General features: G+C 34.0%; 1 long non-coding RNA gene across 1 annotated transcript; it reads right to left on the reverse strand.

The window, feature by feature from the left end:
• Nucleotides 1–6390: 6390 nt before the first annotated feature.
• LOC136809562 (uncharacterized) lies at nucleotides 6391–8886 on the reverse strand. The gene is made up of 3 exons (XR_010846991.1): nucleotides 8686–8886; nucleotides 7513–7595; nucleotides 6391–7345 (listed from the first exon to the last, which is right to left on the reverse strand). It is a non-coding gene; the product is annotated as an uncharacterized lncRNA (long non-coding RNA).
• Nucleotides 8887–9322: the final 436 nt, after the last annotated feature.

The following is a 9322-nucleotide window of genomic DNA, read 5'->3' on the forward strand; positions in this document are numbered from 1 at the left end:
CCAAGAACAAAATCAAAAAATTTGAAATAGAAAACAAAACATGTCAATGAAAGAGTCATTATATCGGCAAACATACGAAGAGCCACAAAGTTTGACCAATGATGATTACATACCCTTGACTGAAGAACAGATTAAACAAATAAAAGTTGTGCCGGTTGGCTATAAGTTTCAAATTATGATCGTGTTAAAAAATAAAGGCCTGTTTTGTGACATTTCCAAAGTGGCTTACATTTATTTCAATAAAATGAGTATTTTGGGTGGCTGACAGCTCAATCTTTCACATAGATAACTAGAATGATAAATCTTTTCAATTTCTTTGGAGCGAAATTAAGTGGCTTCATAGTTTAAGAGATATTTCAAGTTAAGTTATGAGTCGTTTATGTGGCTGACAATGTTGGTGGCTTACAAAACTAACCATTTTTAAGAGGCCATAGTATCAAGCCTGGTCGATATTTTACATTTTTCTTTTTGCATTCGCTTTATAAAAGCTTGAATTTTGATAGATGAGCAGCTCTGAGTGGCTTACATTTAGATAATTGAGTCAAAATGTGGCTTACATCACTCAAATTGTGCTAGAAACTGCATTTCTTCTTTATTTAAGACAATAACCTCTAAAAAGTGAACAGCATGCTTAGAAGATAAATTTTCCCCCCAAAATTCAGTAATTGAGCAATTTTGTGGCTGCTAAACAGGACTCACAATACACCCCTAAACATTCTTGATCTTGACTTTTGAAATAATACTTTATGTTTTAAGACTTGCCTTATTTGAGAGGCCATAATATTGAGTTTGATGGATATTTTACATTCTTTATCTTTAGATTAGCTTTATAACAGCTTGAATAATGATAAATGAGCAGTTTTGAGCTGCTCACATTTAGATAATTGAGTCAAAATGTGGCTTACATCACTCAAATTTCGCTAGAAACTGCATTACTTCTTTATTTAAGACAATAATCTCTAAATAGTGAACAACGTGCTTAGAAGACACAATTTTACCCAAAAAATCATTAATTGAGCAATTTTGTGGCTGCCAAATAATATCCTTAACATTTATTAGAGCTAGCCGATTTGTAATTTAGACTCCTGAAGGAAAAAAATTCACTCCCAAGCAGCTTTCCTTCATGTTTTGTTTACCTTTTTAAATGCAATTCAATGACTTCTTTGTTTCTATTTTTAGAAGAAATATAGCAATGCAATGTTTTCTATTTTTATAAAATAGCATTGCAACAGCTTCTTTTCAATGTTATTAACATTTTTTCTGTTTAGTGAAAACAAATTATAACAAGTAAAAATGAATGAGTGTGAATATTGTGGAGAAGTTTATGCACAAAGACAGAGTGCTCATAGGCACATGAGGAGTTGTTCAAAGAATCCCAACAAAACTGATAAAGCTTTTAGATGTGATGGATGTGGAAAAGAATTTAAGAGAAAGGATGTATTGACAAGATACATAAATAAGTTTTGCAGTAAAGAGACATTTGAAGAAAGCCATTCATGTAAGATCTGCAGCAAAACATTTTCCAGAAAGTTCAATTTGAAAAGGCATGAAGCTTTACATAACAATGCTCCATCATTGCATAGCTGTAATTCTTGCCAAAGGCAATTCAAGCGCTTGGATCATTTAGAAAATCACCGTTGTAAACCTGAAATCGAAGATAGTTCAATTGACCAGGAAGCAGATGTTGATTCGGAGGAATTTAATGACTTCTCCATGGCTTTCAAACCACAGGTTTGTCATAAGTTTTTCATTCAAATCAAAAGCTATAAATGGTTGATACAGCTTACTTGAGAAACAACAATAATTATCTATGGGGTTGCTGGTCATGGGAAAGGGGAAGTAGACCACGTTGGTGGTCTTGCAAAAGTTTGTGTTTGAAAGGAAGTGGCAGGTGGGACATTATCGATGAATGCTGCTGTTGTTGTTGTTGAGTTTCTTGATAACAAATTTTCAGATAAAGTTGACCCAAACTATGTAATATGTATAATTCCTTGATGAAAGAAAAGCTGAATCTAGACTCTATGATCATCCAACTATAAACGGTTCAGATAAATGGCAAGTTGCTGTATTCAGTCCAAATTCAAGCTTCATTAAAGCAGCTGAGAGACTCTGCACATGTGATGAATGTCAGGAGTCGTATGGATCTTGTTCTCTTTTTAAGGAATTCCAAATCAGATCTCACAAACTTTCCAAAGCTCACTTACGATCAGATAACATCTCTCAAGCAGAAGGAAGTAGAATGAGTGAGAACTCCTCAAGTTTTATTGTAGCTGATACGTTTGTTGCTGTAGCTGCAGAAGAATCTTCGATAGATCCTATATGGTTCATCCAAGTCTTAGAAACTGATTGTATTGGAAATGGGATTGCAGCTGATGATTATAGTCAGGTTGTTCCAAATGGCCTAAGTTTTGTTAAAGGTCGTTTCTTGGAAAAATCAGCGGCATCAACTACCAAGTATCAAATGTATACTTTGTCTAAAAGAATTACTCATTTTTATAGTGAAAGTGTTGTCTACCCATTTGTGAGTTTTGAAGCTACTAAGAAAGGATTTAAATTGACAATGAATGACTATACTGATATCTTACAATTTGATGAGGACAATAGTTATGCACATATTTGATTATATTATGATTTATATTTGATTATATTATATACTATTATACTTATATACTGTTTATGTCGTTGATATTTCATATTTTTTGTCTACCAGTTATTTTTTCTCTTCACAATTTGTTCCGCTTGGTCAGCCACTTATCTGCTCTTTTATCATAATATTTAATAAAACAAAGGTTATGCATATACTATTTGGTAGATATATTTTGGAGTTAAACTTTTTGACGTTCTGATAATGAAAAATCCGTCATTGACAGAAAAACTTTCTAGATTTGCGTCAGCCACTCACTTTTACTCATTTTAGCAGTTTTTAAGGCATTTGCATATTTTGACCAGATTTGTTTCATTATTTTATTTGAAAAAATGGTTATTTACAGAATAATATAAATTTTAGCTCAATTCAAGCAGGAACTAGATTGAAAAAATGAAAAAATGTAAGCCACTTTTCTACTCTTTTAACATGCAAAAATGTTGCTCTTTTATCTGTTTTGAGATAATATAATACCTCTAGTTATTGATTCAAGTGTAATTTTCAAACTAACTATTCCTTTCATTTGAGGTGGCTGACAAAACACATATTTGGACCTGAAGCCACACATTTTACTCATTTTACCATTTTTCTTATCAGAATACGTTCTATGTGTAAATACCGATTTGGTTATAAATTTTCAACGTTATATTTGAAATATTTCTCGAGTTATTCAAGAAAAACCATATTTTTGTTATTTTTCAATTTCAAAAAATGTCACACTATTTTTGAACACGATCTTATCTTTATTCCTAGAAATGACCTGTTTTTCCTCAAGTTTTAATCTCAAACTGTCTTCCCTAGGAAATTTGATTAAAAAAAAATCCCAAAATTCCTTCTATGAGCAAGAGTTGTTGATACGCCGTTACTCAGCGGTGAATCGTTTGTACAAGGGTCAGCAAATCACTTACAAGGCGCTGTCGCCAACTCGACTCAAAAGGGCACTTGCCAGAGTGGACCAAAAATACCCAACATAGATGGCTGAGTTAAGAAAAAAGGGGACGTCGTCAACCAAAAGTGTAGGACAGTCACGAAAGTCATGAAAAAGCCTTGAACGTTATAACATCCTTGTATGGCGTTTCAATCCATTTTTGAAAGATCTAAAATTCTAGAAGGCACTGTCCTTTCCACGACGGAAGACTTGGATCGCAAGGGTAACAAGTCAATTTTTAAAACATGGCATAGTGATAATTTGCAAATCTGTTATCATTAATTATTACGAAAATTCTATCATTTGAATTTAAAGAAAAGAAAATGGAAAGAAATATTATTGAGGCATTAAACATGAGCGCGATTTCTCGAAAATTTGATAAACTTTAATTTGTTTCAGGGAAACTGAATGACAAGACAGCGAAAACTAGTTCCCTTTAGGTAAGCATTGTCTTCTATCATTATTATATTCTTATTATAATTTCTTCAAAATTTGCAAATATGGAAAATATCATCGCCTTCAAATTAAAACGCCGGAAATGACTTCAGGACTCAAAAGCTCATTTTGAGATTACAACGGCGTCAAATTGATATGGGGAGAGGAGAAAGAAAGGTCAAGGAAAGAGTCATCATATCGGCAAACATACGAAGAGCCACAAAAATTTGACCAATGATGATTACTTACCCTTGACGGAAGAACGGATAAATGAAACATGTGGAGGTGAGGAAAGAGCTTAGAAGGAGAAACTTTACCAGTCAGTGGCTGACACTTTCTTTCCTTTGAAGCAGAGACAAAGTATAAAACGACATCCAAAGAGAAAAGCTGGAAAGTATGGAGCTCGTCAATATCAGACGAAGTACGACCCAAAAGATGGGACAACGGAAAGGGTGTTGACAGAGATCAGGTTGGGCAAAAAGGTCAAAGATATCGCGATTAAATATAACATCCCACGTTCCACTTTGGATGACAAAATAAAAGTTAATATTCACGATACATCAACTCCATGCAAATGATATCGATGGAGCAAAAGGTTTGTGCTGCAAAGATTTCTAGCCTAATCTGAAGAGCAAAGTAGCATGCTTAATTTGAGCTCGTTAAAGCAAATCATAATTCTCTGAAAGATGAAGAAATACTTACTTTACAATTTCTATAAAATGTTTTGCTTCATACCAGAAGGAATCTGCATTTTAAGTGAGGAAATAATTGTGTTGTGAAATGGAATGAGCAGAAAAGAAGAGCAGTCCTTAATTCGAAAGCGATTACGATTGTACCTTGTACTTTAGTCCATCAGGAAAATCAATAAGTGACTTACGAGACATACGAGATTGAAACAGTAGTGTAGTGTTTCATTCGACCCCTTTTGCTCTCAGTCCATTCTTGAAAATTTGCGATTGTCGCTCCGCCGCTATTCTACCGCCTACTTAGAAAAACGTTTTACACGGGACTTTTAAGAAAACTCAGGCTTTTTAAGAAAAATGTGATAAAATTTATAGGGTTGCCGCCTTAAAGTCTCGTTGGAGTTATTAATATTTTAAATTTGAGGCAGTCGCCCATGCATTTTTTCAAAGTTGGCAAATATGAAAAATATTATCGCCTTCAAATCAAAATGCCCCAAGATTTGAAAGCTTTGGCCTAGAACTTTCAAGGTATTCTCAGGTTCTCATGGGAAAAGAGGAGGAGATATTATGAGCTCAAACTAGATACAGCATACAAATAGAAGATTCGCTTGATAATTATGGGACAACTTTTCAAATTTGTGGTTTCGGATTGAGGAATTCTTTGAAAATCTGCATCAACCAAGATTTATTTGGAGAAGATTTTCGAAACATTTTGTAAGAAAAGGTTAAAAAGAACTCTAACTCATCTACAAAGATAAACGAAGATTAGCAAGGAGGGTTCCTTAAAATGGAAAAATTCCCCTCACATTTTGAGGGGCAGAAATCAGAAGTGGAAACGAGCCTTGCTTCCCAAATCAAGTGGAAAAGTTCAACAACTTTCAAAGTTTTGTTAGTTATCCAAAAAAAGGAATGTGGTTTCAAATTCATCTCCAGCCTCTCAGCCAATTGAAGCTATTCACCCTTTAACGAAAAGTTTAATATTGCCGTCGGAGGCTTTAACGTCGGCATTTTTCTATCATTATGATGATGATGGATTGGATGATTTCGAGTTTCAATTTCATAGTAAGTGGCTCAGAGCAGTTTGTTTAGACAAAATCCGCCATTTTAATAGTGACGTAGATTCGGGCAGTTCTGAACTTGACAACCAACCGGAAAATGATAACGATACGGAACAAAACAAAGAAAAGAAAGAAACTAACGATACGGAACGTCTTTCATAAAGACCGAAAGATCGAAATAAAGATCTAGAAGATTCATCCGAAAATTTTGGGTTGGTTAGAGGGACTAAAGGTACATTTAAACACCACACCTGTAAACGAAAAAAAATCCCTCACAAGTCAGAAGCAAAGCAAGTTTGAAAAAGAATTTATCCAAGAAATTTTCGATCAAAGCAAAAGGGTCTATTTTTAAGCATCAATCTTCTTATGGCTAAACAAACAGTAAATGATAAATTTGAAGCATCTGGATGCTCATATAACCTACAAGCACTTCACAATGGAAGGGTTAGGTCTCTTGAAAGACATGTCGAAAGAAAAAAGATCACATGACAAAGATCTGCGGTATGTATACTTTAGTGTCCCCCCCAGCGGTTTGCGTGATGGCGTGATTAGAGACTTTTTTTGGCGTGATGGCGTGATTTGGGCTTTTTTTCCGCTATTTTTTGCGTGATGACAAATTTTCGCGATTTTCGCGATGCGTGATTGAGAAAATTTTTTTGCGTGATGGCGTGATTAGGGGTGCCGCTGGGGGGCCTCTATACTTTAGTGTCCCTTTCAATCGGAGTCAAAGAAATTTTATTTATTTCGTTGGACCGGGAGGCTCTGTTTTAGAGTAGGGTCAGCCGCGTAACTTTTCATCTCCCAACTCAAAATGTTTCGTTTCAAAGTCCAAGCAAGCACTTTTTATCAAGAAGGACTTGAACTGACTTAATGTAGACACAAGACAAATAAAATAAAATTTGAAACAAAATAAAAATTGAATTTCATACCACACCATACCACTCTCATTAAGTGATTCGTTTCAATTACTTCCAATTGTATTGGTCATGCATAACCAGAGCTAATCAAATGAAGCCAAAAAATCCAACAAGTTCAACTCCAACCAAAACTTGAGATTCAAAATATAAACATCAAAACGCGTACCAGTAATAGATTGTGTGAATAACAATATTGCTTGTATGTTCCAACCAGCAATGAGAAAAATCAACTCGGCATTTGTCCCACAGTCATCCATATTTTATGGCACCAGCAGCCTGTCTACAATGCGTTGAGTTCCAACTCATGACAGAATAAATCTTTCAAAATTGCATGGTTCTGGTCTAAGCAATTTTTCGTTTCAACAGTTTTTATCCTTCAAATAAATTTTTCTGTACAACATGAACGAAAATTTTCACAAAGCATCGAACAACCATGAGATGCGTTCTTCTGTCAAGGGTAATGAATCATCATTGGTCAAACTTTTGTTGCTCTTCATAAGTCTGCCAATATGACGAGTCTTTCTTTGACCATTCTTTCTTCTCTATTCTATTTTTGTTTGTTCACCAAATCGTCAACAGCCATGAGACAGAATGATGCAAAAATCGAAAGCGAATTGACATACTACTGGTTTCGGCGAGGTTCCATCTTCTTTTCAAATAGATTAGGATATTCATCATAGCTGAAAAGGGGAGCAAAGAATTAATTAGAACTTTCACTTCTTTTAAATAATGAGCAGAATACAGGTGAATTATTCTTTTACTTTAGTAAAAGAAATTAACAGTCTCGAATCAAGAAATAAAGGCTATAAATAAATCAGTGGCATGCTTTTGGGGAGAGTTTTCTTACCTCAAAATACCTTTAAATCATTTGTCTGTACGTTACACCATAACGCTGATTTGACGCATATACCAACAGATTTCAAGCACCAACTTTAGTAAAAGAAATTAACGGTCTTGAATCAAGAAGTAAAGGCTTTTTGTATAAGAACAAACTATATAAGAACAAGAGGCTTCAATGGCCAATATATTACAAGATATGGATATTTTAAAGCGTGACGCACTTGAAAACATCCGATGGAAAATGAATAAAAAATTTTTGGTTCCCACCTCCTGGCGGTATAATCATGGAGGTATAAAGAAACAGGAGAAGTATGCTATTGTAACCATGCTCGCCCTACGATTAAAAAAATTACGAGGTATGCATGCTCATAATCTCATATATCGTGTATTTTTAATGAGCTCTTTTGTTGATAGGTGAAATCTTATTGGCTAACTTAAGTGTTGGAAATAAGATGAGACGAGATTCATTGTTTCTGACATTGGTGTAAGAAAATATTTGGATTAAAAAAGGCCTGTAAACTTTGCAATCCTTCATCAAATGACAAGATTTTTCGATCAACATTTTCTTCAAGGTGAACTCTATTGCTTAATACTTTCCTCCAAAATTCTCCAGCGACTTTTTGTCTACAAATTGGGTCTGAAACTGTGTGTGCTTATACAGAACTTTTTATTTTCTGGCTGGAGAAAATATCTTTTCAACACAAAATTTAATGGATGACAAAATTGAACGCAAACTTATTTCGTGGAGCTAAATTTTATTTTATTCTCGTATATTAGAAGGCTAGAAATCTTCGATGCTGATAGTAAGAATGTTCAGAGCAAACTTGAGTTCTACTAAAAAGTCGTATTTCATCGGGCGAGCCTAGAATTTCTTTTGATTTATTACATAAAAGAAATCAAAAGACTTTAACGACCAATTACCGACAAATTCATCTCCTGTCTTTCTTTATACCTCTATGGTATAATCTAGGGTTTTTTAGCGGGAGGCTAGGAACCTTTAGTGTTTGTATATTTGTTTCGTTTAGAACCTATTATAGATTGAAAACAATTTTTTTTTGAATATTCTTATAAAAAACGTGCAAGTGATCAGTAAAATCCCTCAAAATATCATAGCTATCGTGTTGACGTCAACCTACTTATAAATCAGTGGCATGCTTTTGGGGAGAGGGAGTTTTCTTACCTCAAAATACCTTGAAATCGTTTGTCTGTACGCAACATCATAGAGCTGATTTGATACATATACCAACAGATTTTATACACCAGCAGATTTCAGTGGATATCGTGGTGAACAAAGTCCAATTAAATGCATCGATGATACTAATGATTTCTAACTGTTCAATCAGTTCATAGGATTTGTGTGTTTTTTTTTTGTCGTTTATGTATTTATCTGGAAGAAAAAACAGATTAACATTAACATCAGTTTCTATGCGAGCAAGAAACAATCTATGCCTTTCTACGTCAAGTTTCAAGCATTTTTTATGGCAAGAAATTTACGTTTTTGGCAAATTTGTAGAAACAGAAAAACTAATCTTACGATTTGATCAATATTTTAAAATTAATCTAAGCTGTGTAGTACACACCGTAAAATTGACTCAGGATTTGTAATAATGATATTGTTCAAAAAGGAATTTTAAGTCTGAGTAAATGAAATTTTGAAAGAAAATCTAAGTCTAAAGTAAAGTTAAGTCAAAACATGATGAGAAAAATAGTGAAAAAACTTTAAGTCCTAACTTAACCTAAGAGGCTAAGACACATCTAAAAAAAGGCAAAACAAAATGGCTGACAAACAAAAACAAACATGAACCTACCAAGTGAGC

Source organism: Clytia hemisphaerica, unplaced genomic scaffold, assembly GCF_902728285.1.
Source record: "Clytia hemisphaerica strain Z4C2 unplaced genomic scaffold, Clytia hemisphaerica genome assembly, whole genome shotgun sequence".
Classification (NCBI taxonomy): domain Eukaryota; kingdom Metazoa; phylum Cnidaria; class Hydrozoa; order Leptothecata; family Clytiidae; genus Clytia; species Clytia hemisphaerica.